General features: G+C 53.6%; 1 pseudogene; it reads left to right on the forward strand.

The window, feature by feature from the left end:
• The first annotated feature begins 10,165 nt into the window (after positions 1-10,165).
• LOC128945545 (class I histocompatibility antigen, F10 alpha chain-like) lies at positions 10,166-21,046 on the forward strand (annotated as a pseudogene).
• Positions 21,047-22,623: the final 1,577 nt, after the last annotated feature.

Below are 22,623 nucleotides of genomic sequence, written 5' to 3' on the forward strand. Positions count from 1 at the left end.
CTCCCCTAGGGGATTGATTCAGTGCCAGCAAGGCGGTTGCCAGCATGCGTGCCTGATCTCCTGGGGGAATGGCGTTGGCAAAGCCTTCTGCTTTTGCCAACACTTCTATCTTGGTTTTCAGGGTCTGGTTTGCTCTCTCTACTATGGCCTGTCCAGTACTGTTATGTGGGATGCCATGCACTAGCGTGATACCCCATTTCGAGGCGAATTCCTGTACTTGTTTGGAGGTGAAATTGGAGCCGTTGTCCGTTTTGATCTGCTTGGGGATACCTAGCCAAGCCATGGCTGTCAGCCAGTGCTGAATTGTGGCTTTGGAGTTAGTTTTGGGGTGCTGTGTAGCTACGATCGCTCCGCTATAAGTGTCTACTGTCACTGCAGGCCATGCTCGGGGCCTTAGTATTTCGCACCAGGTGAAGTCCGACTGCCAGATTTCTGAGGGCTTGAGACCTCTCGGGTTGACTCCGTAGGTCCAAAGGGGTGACTTCTGGCAATGAGGGCAAGTGGCTACCACATGTCTGGCGTCCGCCGTCGAGATTCCGCATCTCTTTGCCAGTGCTTTGACTCCGATGTGGAGCGACTCGTGCAGTTGACGGGCTCTTTGCAAGGTCCCAACGCCTTTTGCTGCGGCGTCCGCTTTGTCGTTGCCGATCTGGAAGTAACCTTTGATTGGGTCATGGCTGTTGATGTGGATGACTGACACGGTGCCCTGTCGCGAGGAGAGTGCTTCTTCCAGCATTAGGGCTGCTGCTGATGTTGACACTCCTGGTCCTGCTATGGCTAGGCTGAGCCTTGCCACGAATATGGAGTCCGTTACGATGTTGAGGTGTTCGTCTTGGAAGAGTCCGCACGCCAAAACCACTGCTGCTGCTTCCAGCTGTTGCACTGACCGCGTGGGGTCACACGCTTTGACGCAGTGCCATTGCTCTCCTGCCTGCCACGCTGCTGCTGCGGTTGAAGTTGTGGAGGAAGCGTCTGTGAAGACCGTTGGTCCCGGCTGTGGTCTGTCCTTGACCTTCGGCGGCATGTCCATGTCGACTATGGTCAGCAGCTGAGTCCAGGGTGGTCTGGAGGAGTAGGTGATTTCTCCTCCGAAGCCGGAGAGAGCAAGGACCAGGTACTGTGATATTGTGGCTGACTCCATGGTGGGCTGCTTCCGAAACGGAAGGTGGATGGTTGTCGGCTCTGTCCCTAGGTGTTTCAAGGCGAGTCTCCTGCCTTTCATGATGAGGTTGGCAATGCACTCGATTCCTGGGGAAAACGCATGAGCGGGTCTTCCGAGGACCACCCATTGGATCGGTCGGGCCTTTTCTGCAAGTCCTTGGGCCAGTGCTCCCACTCCCCCCTTCGGTGTAAAGTGGACGTACAGGTCCAGTGGCATGGCTGGGTTCCACCTGGCAAGCGTGCCAGTGGCCACCCAGTTTTCGATGAAGTCGAGGGAGCTCGTTGCTTGCGGTGTCAGCTCCTTGGGTTCCCAGGGGTTCTTTCCTTTCAGGAGGTCGTACAGAGGGTCCATGACCTCGGGAGGAATCTGGACGATGTTGCAAAGCCACTGCAGTGATCCCACCAGGCGTTGCACGTCGTGGAGTGTCTCGGTGTCTCAGTTGATCTTCATCTCAGGGGGTGTCACGTGGGAGCTTGTGATGCCTACTCCCAGGAAGGTCACGCAGGGTCCTCTCTTGATCTTTGCGCTCGCGATCTCGAAGCCGTTGGCTTGAAGGGTTTCCGTGACTGTGGTCACCAGGTGATCCACTTGGCTTGTTGATGGTGCTGCGACCAGGATGTCGCCATTGTACTGGATGATGGTTGCGGTGGGGTAGGAGTGTCGGACTGGCGTCAGTGCTTTGTCCACGGTGATTTGGCATGTGGTCTGGCTGTCGACCCGGCCTTGCGGAAGTACTCTCCATTGGAAGCGAAGGTTGGGCCGCTCGCCGTTCCGAAATGCCCCGGAAAAGGCGAATCGTTCTCTGTCCTCAGGGCGCAGGGGTATTGAAGAGAAGCTGTCCTTGATATCCAGTACTGCACACGGCTGCCCTTCGGGGATGGCTGAGTTCGTGGGAAGCAGTGTCTGGACTGGACCCATGGGTCTGGTCGTCTTGTTCACTTCTCTCAGGTCGTGGACGAGACGATAGCATTGTCTGGACCTTTTGGGGATCACGAATACCGGAGTGTTCCAAGGGCTGGTGGAGGGTTCTATGTGACCCTTTTGCAGTTCTCGATCGACCTGTTCCTTCAAGGCTGCCATTCGAGGCTCTGTCAGGGGCCTCTGCTCAACCCATACAGGGTCTGATGATTTCCAAGTCAGTTTGATTGGCAGCGGGGGGTGTACAGCAGTGGCCCTCGTGGTAAATTTGTGATCCGAAATCCTAGCAAGGAGAGAACGTCCCTTCCTAACAGGGGTGGAGAATTCTGCAAAATTGACTGCTCCCTGTGGGGGCATAGGGTATGAGGGTCCCCTGCCCCACTGGGGGTTGCTGTAGCTGGGCCGTCTCGCATTTGCAGCGGGAGGAGGCTGAGTGTGGCCCGTGCGCTCCCTCCCTCTCCCGTTTCCCCGGGGCCGGGATGCTTGGAGTGAGGGTGCTGCCAGGGAAAGCTGTGCTCGCTGACTAGCTGTCCTTCCCCGGAAGCCTGGGCTAACACGGTCGTCTTGCCATTCCTGCTTAAATGCAATCCGCCCCGCCCCATCAAAAGCATGCGGCTTATTTGCGTAATATCAAAATTGAGCAGATCGTTATTGCTAGAAAGGCCGTCCCCAGGAGTGGGTACTACAACTGAGTTGATCCCTATTTCTGAAATCCCTTTGGCTTCTTTTGGGTTAATTGGGGTATATGCCCTTTGTTGGTTCCCCCGCGCTCCGGCAACCCCCCCTGGGAAAGCGTGCATGGAGGCTGCCGGTGCCCGGTCCCCACAGGCTGCTTTTATTTTTCCCCCATCGGTGAGTTTGTGTTGCGATTGTTTCCCGATATTGTTTAAAGCTTTATTCGGTTTCGCTCGAAACCGCATTGATTCTGCTCTCTCGGATTCCGAGTCCCAGCCGGGCTCGGTCGGCTCTTCCGAGCTGTCTGAGCAGCTGTTACTTGACTCTGAGCCGGAAGCTGACTGCCGGTACCCTTCCGGCGCTCCGTGCCGTTTTGTGCGGCTCCGACCCCGCTCCTCCCTTTGGGGGTGGTGCCGCTCCCTCCCCCTGGGGTCTCCCCGCCTCCTGACGGGGGAGGTCCTTGCCCTATAAGGACCTAATTTGAATAGAGCGCTCTGGTTGGTCTGGCACTCTAGTGCGGGGACCGCCCCCCCTCCCTGCTCGCCCGCGCATGCGTTGTTAAGCAGCCTGACGGCATTTCCGCCCTTCTCCTCCTCCCTTCCGCCCTCGCCATGTGGTTCGGCGCCATTTTTAAACGCACATGGCGGGGGCGAGTTTTTACCGATCCCGGCAGGGTCCTACCATCCGGCCGCGTTCCGCGCCTTCTCCGCGGGTCCCTGCCAGAAGCATCGCGCGCGCTGCTCTGCCTCTTCTGCTGGATCGGCGACCGGCGGGGAAGGGACGGATAGAGAAACTGCGGTTTTTTCGGATGGTTCCGCAGGGGGGCTAGGACCCGATGGGCTCCGTGGGAAGGTCGGGGGGTCCCCTGGGGGTTCCGGGGGGTCTCCTGGGGGCTCCGGGGGGTCTGGGCTCGGCTCGGAAAGGGATGGAACGCGCCCGGCCCCCGCATGTTCCCGCCTTCAATCCGATCGCTCTCGGAGGCGGTTTGTGTCGCGGCGCCCACCCCCGGCTTTGGTGTAGCTAATAAACCTGTACACGCGGCTTTCCGCGTCTCCTGTTCTTCTAACGTCTCGCGTAGGGCCTCTTCTACTTTCCCCCACGCTCTGAGGTTTTTACCTCTGCCTGCGGACTTAGAGTCCTCTGCTGAGGCGGCAGTACACGTCTCCCGCGCTCCCGAATATAATATATTGACCGGACGTCCGATCGTCCCCAGCTCTAGGAGCCTTGCAATAGCAAGATTAGAGTTCCTGAGCTCACCTTTAATTCCCCATTGCTCATGAGCCTGACTTACGACCTTCGCTGTGGATTCCATGTTCCACGCTGGTCCGGAGGCGTCCCTCCCGCTGTAGTCGGACCCGCCGCTACAGCCGCCGCCCTCTGACCAGGAGAATTCCCGTTCCCCGGGCGCTGCAGCAGTCCCGGGTTCGGCACCAGTATGTTGCCTTCTGATGCAAGGCAGGCGACCTGGTTCTGAGGAAACAGCACGGCAGCCCTCTCACTAGGGCCACTCGGGCCAATGACACACGCAGACATCAATGTGATGGACGGTCAAAAGGCGTTTATTATCTCGTCTCTTGGGTTTTTATAGTCTAGGGGGTCTCTACGTCAGCATGGGTCTGTCTTTACCTTCTATGGTTAGTAAGAGGTGGACTGTTACTGGGTAGGGGATGGAAAGCTACTGGAATTTGGTTAGGCGGGTTACATTCCTATGTTAGTTTCTTATCTATGGGAAGCAGATGGTCTTATCTAAGGGGATCTGAGGGTCCTGGCTTTCCGTGACATCGCGAGATCTTCCGCAGCGCCTTTCCCTGTCTACCACAATTACGTAACCAAGAGAATAAATGAGACAGCATATCAAAGGCGAAATGCCAAAACAAAAGGTTTTTAAAGGGCAGCTTTTAAAGGGGAAAAAAGAAACTCCAGCTAAATAGATAAACAAACCTGAGAGAAAAAGGAAAATGGTCCTAAGTAAGCAGAAGATCTGAAAATCTTTAAAGAAATGGGCACATAAAAAAAGAATAAAGTCATAGGCTCTAATTTTTTTGGGGGAGACAAATACCATCTGGAGCCTGTGATAACTTTAAAAGTGGGAGAATTGGAATTTGTAATAGACACAGGGGCAGACAGAACCTGCCTGTTAAATGTTCCAAAAGGTTATAGTGTAAGCAAACATAGTGAAAGTAACAGGGGCAAAAAGAGAAAGTTTTACGTTTCTAGTCATTAAAGATGTGGTAATTGAAGGAAGAAACTAAAATTTAGATGGAGATGTGTTATTGGTCCCAGAGGCAGGTAGCAATTCATTGGGAAGGGTCTTACAAGTGCAATTAAGAATAAGAGTTATATCAGAAAATAGGAAAATGACAGGTAGAGTTTTGAAATTAGGCCAAGAGGATGAAGGACAAAAAAACAACAAAGAAGCTTGGGCAGAAGATTAAATATCGACCCCATAAGGGTTACAATTAAGAGAGAAGAAAGAGAGAAGTTGAAGTAGAGAGGTAGTTGAGAAACTCTGAGATGTTAGAATGTGAAGTGATGACATCTTGGTGCTAGAAGAGAGTACAAGTGTGAATGAAGGTTTTTTGCATGAAAGACAGAGAAGTATCTTAACACATGGTTGTTAGGAGGTTATTCAATGCCACACTGGGGTCCAGAAAGGCCTTAGCAGAACGGGCCCTCCTTGAAGGGAAAAGAGGATAAGTTGCCTAAAGAAAGAAAAATAATGTCAGGAGCACCTGGGCACGCCAAGTTTGGGGTTGCCAAGGTTAAGAAGTGTCTGAGCGCTCCCTACAAGCGGCGGGGTCTCGGGCGGCTGCGGCAGGGACCGATCCATGGGGGTGCCCCGGGCGGCGCTGGCAGCAGAGGACACAGGTTTGCGGCCAGGACCGGGTTGGCACCGTGGCGGAACTGCCGGGGGGGCTCCCAGACTGTCGGGGTCCCGAGTCCAGGATGGCAGCGTTGGCCCCGTTAAGTGGGCTGAGAGAGAGAAGGAAAGAGAAAAGGAGAGAAGAGAGAGAGGGGAAAAGGAACCCAAGGCAGCCCCCAGGGTCCCCATGCCCAGGGCTGTGCTCCCCTGCTCCGGCCCTGCAGCCGAGGGGTAGCACCGGGGTAAGGCCAAGAACAGCATTGACGGCAGGGCTGTGAAAAGAGGGGGAGGGGGCCAGCACTAAAAGATAAAATCAAAGCAGAGATTGCTGACTCTCCAAACCTCACAAAGTGGTCTGTTTTACTTAAGTAAGAAGATTTTTGGTTTCTTTCTTTTGTGTGTTTTTTTGCTGTTAACGAGAAGGTTTTTTTCCTGAAGAAGAAGAGGCTGCTGTAGAGAAAGCTTTTAAGCTAAACCCAGAAAGTTTAGAAGGAAAGCAAATAGTAAAAGTTGCTGCAGTATTATCTTTCTTTTATTGCTATGCTATTAAGAAGTCCTTTCCAGGTACTACTGAAGCAACAATCAGAATCACGGAAAGAGGGTGAATTCATGCCAGCAGAATCAAAGGACTTGTGAAGAAACCTGAGGAATGGACTATCACATTTAAACCGGGTGATACTGAACTGACTTTCCAATGGGGAGTGAGTGGTAATAGTTTGAGAAAACCCAAATGATCCAAGAAATGTACAAAGAATAACACTGAATTAAGAAATAAGATAATGCTTATATCACTGGTTTCAAGCACTGGCTGAATAAAACATCTCCTTGGGGGAGGAAAACTTCAGATAGAAAGATCAAGACTGCTTTTGTATTCTGACCTTAGCCTGAGAATTGTACAGGGGAGAAGGGGAATTGCCATTTCCATTAGCAAACTTTATTTGATTCATTCCAATACTAGACATGCTAGCTGGGTTATAAGTAAATGCTTAAATTGTGAGAGTAATTAGTATTGTAATTCGCAAAATTTATGCTCTGTTTGCAAAAAGATGTTAAAGTAATAACTTTGTTTTGTGGATGGGAAATTCTAGTGCCTGTTGAATGGGAGATACCTGAGGAAAGGTAGGAGACCACAGTTAAAGAGTGTCGAAAACAATTTGCCTGGAAATTAGTTAAGAGAAAGTGACAAGAAAATAGAGGGCAAGACCAGATTGGCCTCTGTATTCACCACTGAGAAGATCAAATACACCTGCTGTGGGTTGCAACCTCACAGGCATGGGAGGTGGGAGTATAAGCCATACTGGACCTCTGTTATTCCTGTTTCTGGCACTCATTTGTTGCCTTTTCCCTTTTGGGATACCAGCAAGATCATGTCAAAAATGCTACAGAAAGCATCACATAGAAAGAAACCAAAGTTCCACTTTCATTACACACACCTATGTCAACAGCCACAGTTATAACCCATCCAAATTAAGAACTTGTCGGCAAAATAGAGTAAATTATTAGATTACAAGAAACTTAGGAAAAAGTGGCAATAGATTTAGAACTGAATGTCCAAAAGGAGAGAGATGGATTTGTTTTAAATTTAATCTTGAAGATATGGTTCAAGATTTGGTAAAAAAACAAATAGTAAACGAAAAGGTAAAACCAGCACAGCAATCTAACTCTGTATTGACTCCAAATTATCTGTTGAATTGTATTACAAGACTCCAAGCAGTTATAGAAATGATAGCAAATAAGGCTGCCCAGGCATTAGAGTTAATATTAAGCTACCTAAGCCAAACAAAAACTGTAGGGTATTAGAATAAGTTGGCTTTAGACTATTTATTAGCCAAAGAAGGGGGTGTTTGTGGAAAGTTCAATATATCAGATTGTTGAGGATTGATGACCACAGAAAAGTCATTCTAGCAAAAGCAAAAGAAATAAAAAAGAAAAATATATATACATATAATAACCCAGGCACCAGTCCAAAAATTAGAAAACAATGTTAAAATGTAGCTGGTGGGGTAATGTATTAGAAGAAACTAAGATCTTTAATTTTGTGTTACAACTGTTTTTATATTTCTTACTTGTGTAATCCCCTGTTTTATTTTGCCAGTATAGTCCAGAAGATGCAAGTAGATAAAAAATGTTGCTCAAGTGAAATTATTTAGAAAGAATAAGAGTAGGGATTGTGAAAAATGCATGTATTTTATGATTGTTTTATGATTGGCTTTTCGCAAATATTAAAATGAATATTATATGTGTTGTGTTAGAAAGTAATGCTGTGTTAATTCTCTTAAGTACTGTGTTAAGTATAGTTTTAGGCTATAAAAATTGTTAAAATAGAAACTGTGCTATGTAAGATGCTTTGTTTAACAAGAAGGGCTTGCAGCGAGATAGCAGCCACAGGACACCTAAATCTTTCAGAGAAAGGGAATTTATTGCCTTCTTATCAGAAGAAATGAACTACTTCCCGCCTTAGAGGCGCTGTTAGGATTAGAAGGAAGAAGTTGACAGTGACCTGACAGAATCCTGTGTTTGAATGGAATTTATGCATCATGTACGAGATGTATGAATATGCAACAGGCTATTGTTCTTAAGGGTTAATCCTGTGTTAACGGGTGTCCTTTTTCGGGCTCGTGGTGCCCAGAAAAAGGTACCCGGACGTCCGTAACTCTTTGTTTTATTGTTTCATATTGTCCTAATTCAATTTGTCCAAATTGTTATTACTCTAATTGTGTTACTGTTCTTTTTAACCATTTTATTACTATTAAACTTTTAAAATTTTAAAAACAAGTGATTGGCGTTTTTCACAAGGAGGAATGTGAAGCTTTGTCCACTAAAGGGCAGAGCTGGGGGTCCCGTCCTCACGAGAGCAGTGGGTGTAACCCCGTGATTCGAAACCCTTGGGCCTGTCATCCAGGGTCTTGGCCTCAGCTGAAGCCTTCTTGCTTAGGGTGAGGGGCAACAAAGGCTTTCAGCATCTCTGCAGGCTCAGCACTCCTAACGTCCAGACATCACTGTTATCTCTTAATTCTGTATTGACTCGTTGGTTTTGGGGTCTTTTCGGTAAGTTTGATGAGGTTCCTTCCCATGGCATGCTATTCTCGAGGCTGTTTTGCATCTTCTCTGATGCCCCCCACCATGTCCCCTCCACCCACCATCTGGGGAGAAGGATAACTTAGCCTCAGGCTGGGCTATACCGATACAAAAGGAGTAATTTACTAGAATGGCCGGTGATTACAATAACAAACAGGTAGAACTTCACTTTAGCAGCAACCGGTTTAACTGGTTCTGCAACACTTTTTCAAAAAAAAAAAAAAATAAATTGGCAGATTATTTATTTATAACACTTCCCTTTCAGTAAGAGCCCAGTGTGGCCCCAGTCACCTCCACTATGGTCCCAGTTACTCCCAGACACTCTCAGTACTATGCCAATCACTCCAAGTGTGACCCCCATCAGTCCCAGTATAATCCCAGTATGACCCCAGCATGGGCCAGCTGTTCTCGGTAGGATCCCAGTTGCTCCCTGCATTATTTCAGTTTCTCCTCTTCACCCCTACTACGGATCTGATCACTCCCAATCTGATTCCAGTCAGTCCCAGGATGATCCAAACCATTCCCAGTCCTTCCCAGTATATCTCAATTGTCCCCTGCTTGCTCCCAGTTGCAACCAGTGTGGTCCCAGTAGATCCCAGTATGATCCCTGGTGCTCCAGTACTGCTCACAGTGAGTTCTTTTCCCAGTCTGTCCCAGTCCATCCCAGTCTGTCCCAGTTCACCCGAGTCTGTCCCAGTCCCTCCCCAGCAGCTGCTGCTATTTCCCAGATTCTGCCCCCCCCACCCCATTCCCGGGCACTGGGACCCCCCTGCACCCCCTTATCCTGCACCAACACCCCCTGCACCCCCTTATCCTGCACCAACACCCCCCTGCACCCCCTTCCCCGGGTATCCTCCTCTCCCAGCCCCTGGATCCCCCGTTTCTATGACCCCGGGGACCCCCGGGCCCCCATTCCCGGCCAGCCCGGGGCACCTCAGCCCCAGCCTCCCTTTGCTGGGAAACCCGGCCTGGGCACGGGGCTCTGCGGCCGCTCTGGGATTTGTGATCCCCCAAAGGAAAGGGAGAGAACAGCAGAGGGAGAGAGAAGGAGATTGGGAATCAGGGTCGGGATCCCAGCGCCCAGCCCTGCTCCGCCGAGGGTGGGACCCGCACCCGCAGGAAAAATTGGCTCCGCTGCTCCCGGTGCTTGCCCGGCTTTGGGCCGAGCCCAGCGGGGTCCGGGCAGAGTTTGAGCGCAGGGCCGGGAGTTCAGCACAGCCCGGCCCGGGGGTCCCGCAGGGTGCGGCCCTGGAGGGTCCCAGAGGGATCCCCGAGGGATCCAGAGGGGGGCCAGGAGGGGATCCAGGTGAATTCCCTGGAATTCGCCCTTTTTCCCTTCCCTTTTTCCCCTTCCCCTTTTCCCCTCCCCCTTTTCCCCCTCCCCTTTTCCTCTCCTCCCGCGCGCCCTCGGGCACTTTGGCTTTCGCGTCTCTCCAGCTGCGCCACAGCAGTGATCGGGGACGGCTGCGATGGCTCCAGCGCTGGGCCTGGGGCTGCTCTGGGGGCTCCTGGGGAACCCGGGGGGCGCGACCAAAGGTGAGTGGGAGCCCCCGAAACCGGGACCCCCCTGAACCACAATTCCGGGGCACCGGGACCCTCTCGAATTTCCATTTTCGGGCACCGAAAACCCCCTAACCTCCATTGTCGGGCAGGGGCACCCCACATAAATCCCATTTTGGGTCCTGTGGTACCCCTCCATCCGCTTCCCCAGCGCCGGGACTCCCTGTACCGCCTCATCTGGCACTGGGATCCCCCTGAACCGCCATTCCCGGGCATCAGAATCCACTGAGCCCCCATTCCTGAGCATGCGGACCCCCTTGAGCGCCCCTTTCTGGCCACCTCGACCCCTCTGTACCCCCTTCCCCAGCACCGGGACCGCCTTGTACCCTCTCATGCGGTCCCAGAACCACCCTGAACCCCCATTTCTGGACACCGACGCCCCCGGAACCGCAATTCCCAGCCACCGGGACCCCCTTGAATCCCGAATTCCTGGCATGGAAATTCCCCCTGAACCCGCATTCCCCGGCATGGGAACCCCCTGAACCCCCATTTCTGGGCACTGGGATCCCCCTGAACCCCCATTTTGCGGCACTGGAACCCCCCTGCCCCCTCTTATCCGGGACTGGGATCCCCCCGCACCCCCGTCAGTGCTCTGGGACCCCCTGCACTCCCATTCCCGGCCATCCCGCCCTTCCCAGGCCCCAGACCCGCCCTTTTCCTTCACCTTTGCACCCCCAGATCTCCCAAATTTCTGCGTCCCCCCAGTTCTCCATTGCCGGCGCTTCCTGGAAGGGGTTCCAGGGGTTCCCGAGGGGTCCCCCGGGGTCCCAGGGGGTCTCAGCGAGGATCCAGTGGGATCCAGATAAACTCCCTGGAATTCCCCTTTTCCCCGTCTCGCTTTCGCGTCTCCCGAGCTGCGTCCCCGGGGTCCGCCCGCCTTTCCCAGCCCCAGCCCCCCCTTTCCGTGACCCAGGGACCCCCTGGAGCCCCATTCCTGCCTTTCCCAGTTCCCAGACCTCACTGCCCTCAACACCGGGGACCCCTGGACCCCCTTTAGTGGGCACAGGGACCCCCTGGATCCCCCATCCCGCCTCTCCCAGTCCCTTCCTTGAACCTTGGACCCTTTCCGGCCCTCCCGGTTCCGCTTCCCGACACTGGGACGCCCCCAGACCCCCCAATCTCTACGTCCCCCCTGTTCTCCACCCCCTGCGCATCCTGCGGGGGGTCTGGGCAGGTCCCGGGGGGGTTCAGGGGAATTCCCAGGGTTTCCTCTGTCCCCTCCCCTCCCCGCGCTGCCCCGGTCACTTTCGCGTCTCCCAAGCTGCGGCTCCGGGATCCGCCCGGGCACCGGGGACTGCCCCGGCACCGAGACCCCCCTGACCCGCAATTCCCGGGATCGGGGACCCCCGAACTTCCATTTCCGGGCGAACCCCCCTTCCCGGGCACAGAGACCGCCTTGAACGTTCATTTCGTGGCATCGAGACCCCCCTGTGCTCCCTTCTCCAGCCCTGATAACCCCTGAACCCCCTTATCTGGAGCCTGGAACCCTCTGAACCCCCATTCCCGGGCACGGAAACCGCCCTGAACCCCAATTACTGGGCACCGGGACCCCACTGCATCCCGTTATCTAGCACCGGGACCCCATGAACCTCTGTTCCTGGGCATGGGGACCCCCCCTGCAATCCCTAATCCGGGACTGGGACCCCCTCCTGGACACCCCTCATGTGTTCTGGGACCCCCCGCACCCCTCCTCGGGCCTCCCGCCCTTCCCAGACCCCAGACCCGCCCTTTTCCTTCACATTTGCACCCCCAGATCTCCCAAATTTCCGGGTCCCCCCAGTTCTCCCCTCCCGGCGCTTTCTTAATGTGGGTCCCAGGGGTTCCCAGGTGGTTCTCAGAGGGCTCCAGGGCGGTCGCAGCGGGATCCAGAGGGATTCTCTGCAATTCCCCTGTCCGCTCCCCCTCCCCGCCCTCCTCGGTCCCTTTCCCAACCTGCGAGACCGGGATCTGCCCGGTGACCGATGACATCACTGACAACTCGGGCTACCATTGGCGGGCAGTAAACAGCGGGGCCAATGGCGAGGCCCGAGGCGGCTGTGGGGGCGGGGTCAGGGCTGTGGGCGGGGCTGCAGCGGAGCAGCGCCATGGCTGCAGCGCTGGGTCTGGGGCTGCTCTTGGGGCTCCTGGGGGACCCGGGGAGCGCGACCAAAGGTGAGTGGGAACCCCGAAACCGGGAACCCCCTGAACTTCCACTTCTGGGCACCGGGACCCTCCTGAACTCCTATTACCGGGCACGGGAACCCCCCCATAGCGCCATTTTAGGTCTACTGACCCCTCTCAATCCCCTTCCTCACCACTGGGACCCTCCTGTTCCCCCTTATTTGGCATCGAGATCCCCCTGAACCCCATTCCTGGGCAGGGAAACCCCCCATAACCGCCATTCCCGGTTATCAGATTCCACTGAGCCCGCGTTCCTGAGGACGGGCACCATTTGAGTGCCCCTTTATGGACACCGGGACCCCTCTTTAGCTCCTTCCCCAGCACCAGGACCCCCTGAACCTCCACTTCAGGGCACCGGGGCCCACTTGAACCCCGAATTCCGGGAAGAGAATTCCATGAACACGGGGATCCCCATGAACGTTCATTTCCTGGCAGCGGGACCCCCTGCACCCCCTTATCTGGGACCGGGACCCACCTGATCTCCTATTCATGGGGTTCAGGATCCCTTTGAACCCCAAATTGCGGCACAGGAACTCCCCCTGAACCCCCATTCCTGGCACTGGGACACCCCTAAATCTCCATTTCCGAGCATCAGGACCCCCGTGCACCCCCTAATCCGAGACTGGGATCCCCCCGCACCCCCGTCCATGCTCTGGGACCCCCTGACCTCCCTTTTCGGGCATCCTGCGATTCCCAGACTCCAGACCCGCCCTTTTCCTTCACCTTTGAACCCCACAGATCTCCCAACTTTCCGTGTCCCCCCCCGTTTTCCACTCCCACCGCTTCCTGAAACGGTGACTCGAGGGTCCCCGGTGTCCCAGGAGGTCGCAGGGGGCATCCAGAGGGATCCAGATGAACTCCCTGGAATTCCCCCTTTCCCCTGTCCCCTCCCCCCATGTTCCCTCGGTCTCTTTTCTGTCTCTCAAGCTGCGTCCCCGGGATCCGCCCGCCTCTCCCAGCCCCAGACCCCCCTTTCCGTGACCCAGGGACCCCCTGGAGCCCCATTCCTGCCTTTCCCAGTTCCCAGAACCCACTTCCCTCAACACCGGGGACCCCTGGACCACCTTTGGTGGGCACAGGGACCCCCAGGATCCCCCATCCCGCCTCTCCCAGTCCCTTTCTTGAACCTTGGACCCTTTTGTCTCTCGCAGTTCCACTTTCCAATCTGTGCGTCCCCTTAGTTCTTCACCCATGTGTCTGCTGGGGGGGGTTCTTGGGGGTCCTGAATTTTCAGTTCTGGGCACTGGGACCCCCCTGCACTCCCTTATCCAGTACCAATTGCCCCCTGCACCCCCTTTCCCATCCATCCTTCCTTCCGCAGTCCCCAGACCCCTCTTTTCCTTGACCCTGAGACCCCCTGCACCCTCTGCTTTTCTCAGCTCCCAACTCCCCTTTCCTCTGCATCAAGGACCCCTGAGCCTCCTATTCCTAGGTCTCCCCATCTTGTGACCCCTTTCCTTGGCACCGGGGACCCCTGGACCCCCCATCCCTCATCTCCCAGTCCCTTCACCTCCTCTTCCCTCCCATAACCCTGGAACCCCCTTGAGCCCCCATTCCTGGACACCAGGACCCCCTGCAGGCCCTTTCGTGTCCATCCCACTTCTCCCACCCTGCACACCCTTTCCTTGGCCCTGGGATCCCCAAACCCCTTCCCAGCTCTCCCAGTTCCCCTTTCATTGATCCGTGATCCCCTCAACCCCCCCAAATCTCGGTGTCCTCCCAGTTCTCCACTCCCTGCGTTACCTGGAAGTTGCGGTGTCAGAGCCCAGCCCAGGGATCCCCCAGTACATGTCCACTGCATACCTGGACGGGATCCCCCTTTCACGCTATGACAGTGAGCGGGGCCGGAGGGAGCCACTGACGCAGTGGATGGAGGACGCATTCGAGCCGGAATATTGGGAGAGGGAGAGCCAGATCTGCGAGGGATGGCGGCACGTGGAGGCCAGGAACCTGGAGATAGCGCGGGAGCAGTACAACCAGAGCAGGGGTGAGTGGGGGGAGTGTGCAGCTGGAATGGGATCCATGGGGCTGGGATGCAGATCGATGGGGCTAGGATGGGATCTATAGGTCTCAGATGAGGATTCACAGGGCTCTGAGGGGCTGAAATGGGGTTCTGTTAGGCTGGGATGGGATATCTTGTGATCCATGTGTTGGGATGTGTATCGATGGGGCTCCAAGGAGCTGGGATGAAGCTCTGGGGGTCTCCATCAGATGCTGGGGCTCCATAGGGCTGGAATGAGGCTCTGTGGGGATGGGATACAATTCCATGGGTCTCTGTGGGTACAATTCCCCCAGGTCTCCACACACGGCTGTGGATTTATGGCTGTGATCTCCTGTCTGATGGGAGCATCCGTGGATCCAGTCGACTTGGCTACGATGGACGGGATCATGTCTCCTTTGACCCGAAATCCAGGAAATTCATACCGGCCGACAGTTCTGCTGAGACCACTAAGAAGCACTGGAAACAGGAAGGGATTGATGCTGAGCATTGGACAAATTTCCTGAAGCACGAATGCCCTGAAGTACTCCGTAAATACGTTGGATACAGGCAGAAGGAGCTGGAGCGCAAAGGTGGGAGCAGAATTCCTGTGAGAATTTGGGATTTGAGGATGGAGAACTTGGGAACATGGGAATTCCTGTGGGAATTCCATGGTCAGATCTCACCCCCATCCTATTCTGATGAGAATTCCCTGGGCAGATCTCACCCCTATCCCACTCACATAGAATTCTATGGATGCATCTCACTGTTTGCTCATTCCAGTGCCCCCTGATGTCCATGTGTCTGGAAAAGAGGAACACGGGACGCTGATCCTGTCCTGCCACGCGTACGGATTCTACCCCAACACCATCGCAGTCAGCTGGATGAAGGGGGGTGATATCTTGGATCAGGAGACGGAGCGGGGCGGGATCGTTCCCAACAGCGATGCCACCTTCCACACCTGGGCCAGGATCGAGGTGCTGCCGGAGGAGCGGGAGCAGTACCGGTGCAGGGTGGAGCATCCCGGAATGCGGGAGCCCGGGATCTTCGCTTGGGGTGAGGCTGGGAATGGGGGGATTGGGAATTTGGAATTCCCAAATAGGGATTCCCCTTCCCCTCCTCACCATCCCGGGTTTCCCAGAGCCGACATCTGGCGGGAATCTCACCGTGGTGGTCGCTGTGTCCGTCATCGCTGCCATCCTCATCCTCATCGTCCTCATTGGATTCGGCGTCTGGAAGCTCCAATCCGGTAACACACAGGATGGGGGTCGGGAAGGGGCACGGATCCACCCAGCACCATTCTGGGAATCCTGTGCCACCGACGCTGATCCCACTTTGTTTCCACAGGGAGGAGAGACAGGAATGGATACAACCCGGCAGCCGGTGAGTTCTAGTGGTGGATCCAGCTCTGGATCCCCTCTGTGCGGATCCCAGGATGGATCCTGGGGTTAATCCTGGTGTGTGATCTGAGCTGGAATCTCATGGATCTTCTCTTTCTGCAGGAAGCGATGTGGGAACCAACAGCTTCAGCACAGGTATGGAGCAGGATCAGGGTGGGATTCCAGAGAGGGATCAGGGCAGGATGGATGGACTGGGATCAAGGATGGATTCTGGATCAGAGCAGGATCCAGAGGGGGATCAGGTGGAATTGTAGAGTGGGATTTGGGCTGGATTCTGGAGCGGGATCAGGAGGGATGGATGGAGCAGGATTGGTGTGGGAGGGATGGAGTGGGATCAGGGCTGGATTCCAGACAAGAATCAGGTGGAATGGAATGGAGCAAGATCAGGTTGGGGTTCCAGAAAAGGATTGGGGCGAGATGGGGCGGAATGGGGTGGGATGGATGGAGCAGGGCTGGGGCAGAGTGGATGGAGTGGGATCAGGTGGGATGGATGGAGCAGGATTTCAGCAGGATTGGGGTGGGATCATGTGGGATTCTGGAGCAGCTCCTGCTCTCCATGGGCTCCAGCCAGGTCCATCCTGTGGAATGGGGACAGGGACAGGGTGACACCGTGACCCTCTCTCATCCTGGCAGGAATCACCGCCTGAGCAATCCATGGAGCTGGATCTGGCCCCTTCCCTCTTCCCAGGAAAGCTGAGAGCTGCCAGCAGAGCTCATCCCGCTGCTCCCACCCACCCCACAGCTCTTGGTAACAGATCCATTTCCCATTTTCCAGTGTTTCAAAGGCAAGAACCACAAATATTCACGATGCTTCACTTCTGTTGTGAAATTATCCTGCTTTGGGCAATAAATCCTGCTTGAGGCAATACATCCTGCTTGGGGCAATACGTACTGCTTGGGGCAATAAATTCTGCTTGGGGCAATGTGGGAATCCATAAAATCAGAGGGTTTTGGGAAAGCTGCAAAAGGCAAGCTTCAGAGACTGCAGAACTGTGATTAGAGCTAAGCAGTAGCCATGAGATAGGTCAGCAGAAAAATTGTGTAAAAAGTAGAAAAGTAAGGAAAAATAGAACAATGATATTGTATTAATGCTTGTCTAGAATAACTCCCTAAGCTACAGAGAAGTTTATCTAGCAGATATTAGGAAGCTTGAAGCTTAATAATGGAGCTCTGTGCATTGTGTTTTAAGGCTTACAAGCAGGTATTATATTTGAAATAAGCAACCATTGTTTTAACCGAAGGTATGTGTGCTTATAGTGGTTGGATAGAACTACTGTCAATATGCTTTAACTTTGTGTGATTGGTCAAAAATCTTATAAAGTAAGTTGTAACATTAAGTTCTTGGTCTGCTGCCTGGGATGTGAGCTGGTGGCGTCTTCCCATTGTCATAACCAAGTAATGAGACTGATGCTGGAAAATAAAACAGGTCAAGGCACGTTCCACAGCAGTCCCATCCCATTTGTGATTGTACATATACCCCCAACCAGCAAAAAATGGTGCTCCTCTGTGAGGAACTTTGTTAGACTAGAGGACTAAAAAAGATGATCATGGACATTTCGGTTGCCGGAGGCCCAGGCTGTTAAAAGGAAGAATAGATGATCCCCTTTGTTGTCTGTACCTGATGTCCTTGTAAGTAATAAGTAGCAACTTTAGGGGCTCCTGGACAATGAGATCGGAAATCATTTATCTAAAACAGAATGGAATGTTTTTTACCGGCTTGTAAGAATCCGTGTCTCTCGGACTGTTGTTTGGGTCCGCTCCGGCTAGCTATGGACCCTGGCCCACATGGTCTTACATGGACGGAAGCAAAAGATGAGAAACGCTCTTCTGCATGTGGGTGTGGGAAATTAGGGACAGGCGGTCGGAAGATCTCGTGTTGTATGGGCAGACAGAACCCCTCCCCTCAGCGGTAAAGTTACTTAGCCCCCCGTTTGTTGGCCAGTGACCCCCGTTTGTGACACAAGCAGAACCAAGGTTATATAATCCCGTGCAACCTGTTAATAAACGCCATTTTGCTGTCCACCATATTGGTGCCTGCGAGCACGTGGCCCGAGTGGCTGGGGGATTGCCGCCGTGCCATTCCCGAACCAGGTCGTCACACCTCAGCGGAGGCAACAAGTGGTGCTGAAGCCCGGGAAATTGCCCGGGAAACGGGGATCACCTGGATGGGTGAATGGCGGCCGTAGCGGCTGTGCCAGCTCAGCGGGGAGGACGCTCCCGGACCAGCGAGGAGAATGGAAGCTCTCGCGAAGGTTGTATTTCAGATCCATAAACAATGGAGTATTGATTGTAATCCAGAAGATTTTACCCTCGTAGTATCAAGGCTGCTGCAGACTGGGGTCATTGACTGGCTGGTGGACATACTCCACCCAGAAATATGGGACAAGTGTACCAAGGCTCTAGCTGAGGAAACAATGTCCTCAGGTGCGGGGAGGAATCTTAAATCATGAGGGAGAGTTGTACAGGCTCTGCAAAAGGCTCAGCAAGAGCAGGAAACCTGGAAAGCCGCGTGTGATTGTTTGCTGGTCGTGTCCTGGCTGGGGGTTGGAGCAACCACGCAGACTGCAGGTGATTGCGATTTTGTCAAGTGCGGGGATTTGCAACCACAGGGATGCTCCTCACGGCTCCCGAGCCCAGGCACGTCGGCTGAGGGAAAAGAGCAGTAGCGGTCGTTTTGGGAAGGGCTGTTAAAGGAGGCGCAAAGTGCTGCCATTAATTCGGAGTCTGAGGGAGCCTGGGCGGGGCCTCCGCCTTACACGCCGCAGGGTGGCGAGCCCCAGAGGCATGGGGGGGACATGGACACGGTCGGCCGGAACAGAGAAGGTTTGCAGGACAGCGCAGACACGCACGGGCAGGAAAGAGGGGAGAGACATGGAGGGGGAATTAGAGCTACTCAGAGTTAGCGTCTGAAAGCTTATTCTTACAAGACGCTAGCTTCCCCCAGCAGGAGGCGGGGCGAGCCTAGAGGGAGGGAGTGGCTCAATGCTAGAAAAAAGGGGCAGGGTCGAAGCCTGACAAAAAGATCCTGGAGCCCGGAAGTATCCAGTCAGTCAACTTCCGGACCCGAGTCGGACTCGAGATGGGATGAGTGGTTAGACAAGTGGTCTGTAGCCAACTCTGGCTCCAACTCCAATAAAGAGGGAGTGAGAGCATACAAGATTAGCCATCACAATGCTCCCACTTGGGTCGAGGGGAAGTTAGGAAAATAACGAGCTCCTCTTACCAACTGGAGGAAAATAAAAATAGCATGTGCCGATTGGGCCCCATTAGCCATGGTAGCGTTTCCAGTCCGAGTAGGGGAGGAAGGCGGAAATCAAAGGACCTATACGCCAGTAAACCCCAAGGATGTGCAAGTAATTGTTAAAGCGATTGCGGACAGAGGGATTAATTCAGCTATGGTTTCCACTCTTATTGATAGCGTTTTTGGAAGGGATGACAAACATGCAGATTAATTTTTGAGGGGGCAGGAATGATTGTTTTTAAACAAGAATGAGAGGACAGTTGTGCAAAGCAGCTGGCCTTAGTGACTGGGGCAGACCACCCGCTACACGGTTCCAGCATACAGAGCTTAATGGGCACAGACCCAACCATCATCACCCCCCAAGTGCAGGCCGAGGGCCTTCGGGCCTATGAGGTTATGACAACAACCCGTGCTGCTAGAGAGGCTATTCGCTCCGCGTCTAAGGTTATTGCCAGACCATGGCCATGGTCTACTATAAAGCAGAGCAAAAGTGAAAGTTTTACACAATTCGTGGACCGCCTCCAGGCAGCACTTGACTCCTCAGCTCTACCCTTGGAAGCGAAGGGCCCTGTGCCAGTGCAGTGTTTGCGACAACAGTGCAATTCAGCTACTAAGGACATCTTATGGTCATTATTGCCTAGGTCTAGTGTTGCGGACATGATTAGCCATGTCGTGAAAGAAGAGCATCTAGCCCCAGTTCAGGCAGCCATCCACACTGCAATAACTAGTGTGATGACATGCCTTAAGTGTGGCCAGGCAGGTCACATTGCAGTGAACTGCCCTCAGTCAGGGTACCTGCCAGCAGCTGTTCCCCCACGCCAGATGAGACCTAGGGGGCCATGCTGGGCATGTGGAAAGAAAGGGCATTTTGCCAAAGAATGCAGATCTAAGCCTCAGGGAAACAGGAGGGGGAGGGGGCACCCGGGCCACACACAGCTCCCTCCCACCTGGAACATGAAGCGGCCCGGTTATGCCAATTGTCAATGGGGCGTGGAGCTCCCGCACCCATTGCCCCCTCCAATGACTGACTTCACAGCTCAGCCAATGGCCCAGCCAAACCCATCCACACTCCAGGAATACCAAGAGCGACTCCCTGGGGGCGAGGCCCCTGGGTGACCCTGACCATGAACGTGTGGGAGCGGGACCCATGGGTGTCTTTTGCCGTGAAGGGGGGAAGACACCCACTGATAGTGTGGGCAGTTTGCTGTCTCTATAATAACCCTGATAGCTCTGCAATCTGCCTTCCCTTTTGGGTTGACACGGGATCAGATGTCACTGTTATCCCAAACATACACTGGCCTTCACAGCGGAAATTAGAAGAAGCCCCCATGGTGGGTGGAGTTGGAGGGCTGTCTTGGGCCTGAAAAAGCACCCAGCCAATAGCAATAATGCTTTGCACTGAAAGGGGACCGGGCAGAACCATCACCCTTTCCCCATATGTCATGTCAGAATGTCCACCCTTGCTGGGGAGGGATGCCCTAACCCTGTTGGACGTCAAGATGACAAATTTATTCTAAGGGCCAGTGCCGCGTACCCGCAGCTAACCATCAAATTAACATGGAAATCACTGGAGCCAGTGTGAGTCAAGCAGTGGCCCTTGTCAAAGCCTCGAATGACTGCCATTCTTGAGTTAATTACCCGTAAGCTGCAGCAAAACCACATAGAACCCTCCACAAGCCCGTGGAACACCCTGATTTTTGTAATACCCAAACTATCTGGTGAAGGCTTCCATCTCCTACACCACCTACCAGAGGTGAACAAAAGAATCCAACCAATGGGTCGCGTACAAACTTTGTTGCCGATGGATTCAATGATACCAAGAGAACAACCCTGTGCAGTGCTTGATATCAAAGACTGCTTCTTCCCCATCCCCCTGCATGATGAAGACAAAGAGCGGTTTGCCTTTTCCATCATCTTCCCGAACAGCCAGCGGCCCAACCTGCGCTTCCAGTGGACAGTATTGCCCCAGGGAATGGTCAACTCCCCAGCCATTTGCCAGATCAAGGTCTAGCGCCAGTCTGACAGAACGATGCAACCGCGACCATTGTTCAATACATGGATGACATCCTGACTGCTGCACCATCAACGAGCCAAGTAGACCAGCTAGTGTCAACAGTCTCAGAGACCTTGAAAATAAATGGGTTTGAAATCGCGAGTGCAAAGATAAAAAAGGGACCGTGCGTGACCTTTTTAGGTGTGGGAATCTTGGACTCCCATATAACCTCTCCCCAGATAAAAATCCGGCAAGACATCAAGACGCTCCATGACATCCAGCAGCTGGTAGGATCCCTACAATGACTCCGCAAGATCATCCTGATCCCTCCCTGTGGAGGGCTGGCAACGTGACAGAGGTCACTTAGGCATGCTCTGGTTAGCTGACCAAGGACTGGAAAAGCACCGAACCCAGCTAATCTAGTCCTTACACCTGCAAGGACACTGTGGCCTTGAAGCATAGCTGTATCATGATAGCAAGATGCTGTAATTGAGAAAGAGACATGAGACAAAGAGATGTAACTCCAAAGGAATGAGGAAGAGCTGATATCTACGATATAACCAATAGACTGCTTGGCTTACAGAATATGTATGAGCTTATTATTTGTTGTGCATAAATGTCCGATGGTCTAATCAATAAAGGAAGCTTGCTGATTCTCATATTGAGCGTCCCGAGCCTTCCCTCACCGTGACAAATGGCGTCCCGAACAGGGACCCTACAGAGGGCTTGAACCTGCGAGTCACGGTGCGGTGCAATATTCATGTTTGTCCTGATGCAGCACGGGAGGTAAAAGAGTGGGCTCTGTGCCCCAAGCGACCCTAGAGAGGAGTCTCGGAAGGCTAAAGAGCGGGCTCTGTTGCCCCAAGCAACCTTAGAGAAGGGCTCAGCTGACTAAGCACTGCCGACATCTTGCAAAGGGCTGCAACAGCGCGCTGATGATCAGATTAGAAGGTAATGCAGAGACAAGCGGCGTATGATCTTTTTAAATGCTTTTTACAAAAATGGGGATTGCAAGGTATTGACCTGGGAAAAGAACTCTCGGGATTGCTTGGATATGGAGTTGCAAAAGGGTGCTTTGCAGATCCTGACCAGGCCTTTGAGGGGTTAGAGTAGCATAGGTTTGGGGAGAAGTTGTGGGAAGCTGCGTTAGATGATTGTAAAACTGCAAAAAAGTTGTCTAAAATTTGGCAGATAGTTGCTAATGCACTAAAACAACATCAGGCAGAGCAGAAGGCTGTTTAGGCAGCCTCTGCTCAACTGGGAATGCCTGTTCCTAGAGAGAATAGGGGGGCCACAGCATCCATGTCTTCTTATCCCCTCCCCCCATCAACTAACACGGTGTATCTACCAGTGGGGACAGCCTCAGCGGCAGCTGCCCAAGCCCCCCACTCCCTCTGCGCCTCCGCTGGCTGTGGAGGATTGGCCTCCCCTTTGGCTGGAGAGGACGGCGGGGAAGGAACAAAAGAAATGCCTGACCCCGAGGCAATGGAAATTGCTAATGAAAGGCATAAGGCATGGTGAGAAATTACAGGAGAGGCGACAGCTGCAGGCGACCGAGCTGCTGCTGATGCCTTGCTTGAGGTGGCTTGTCCAGT

Source organism: Melozone crissalis, unplaced genomic scaffold (genome assembly GCF_028551555.1).
Source record: "Melozone crissalis strain CALT ecotype California unplaced genomic scaffold, PUWL_Pcris_2 ptg000066l_1, whole genome shotgun sequence".
Classification (NCBI taxonomy): domain Eukaryota; kingdom Metazoa; phylum Chordata; class Aves; order Passeriformes; family Passerellidae; genus Melozone; species Melozone crissalis.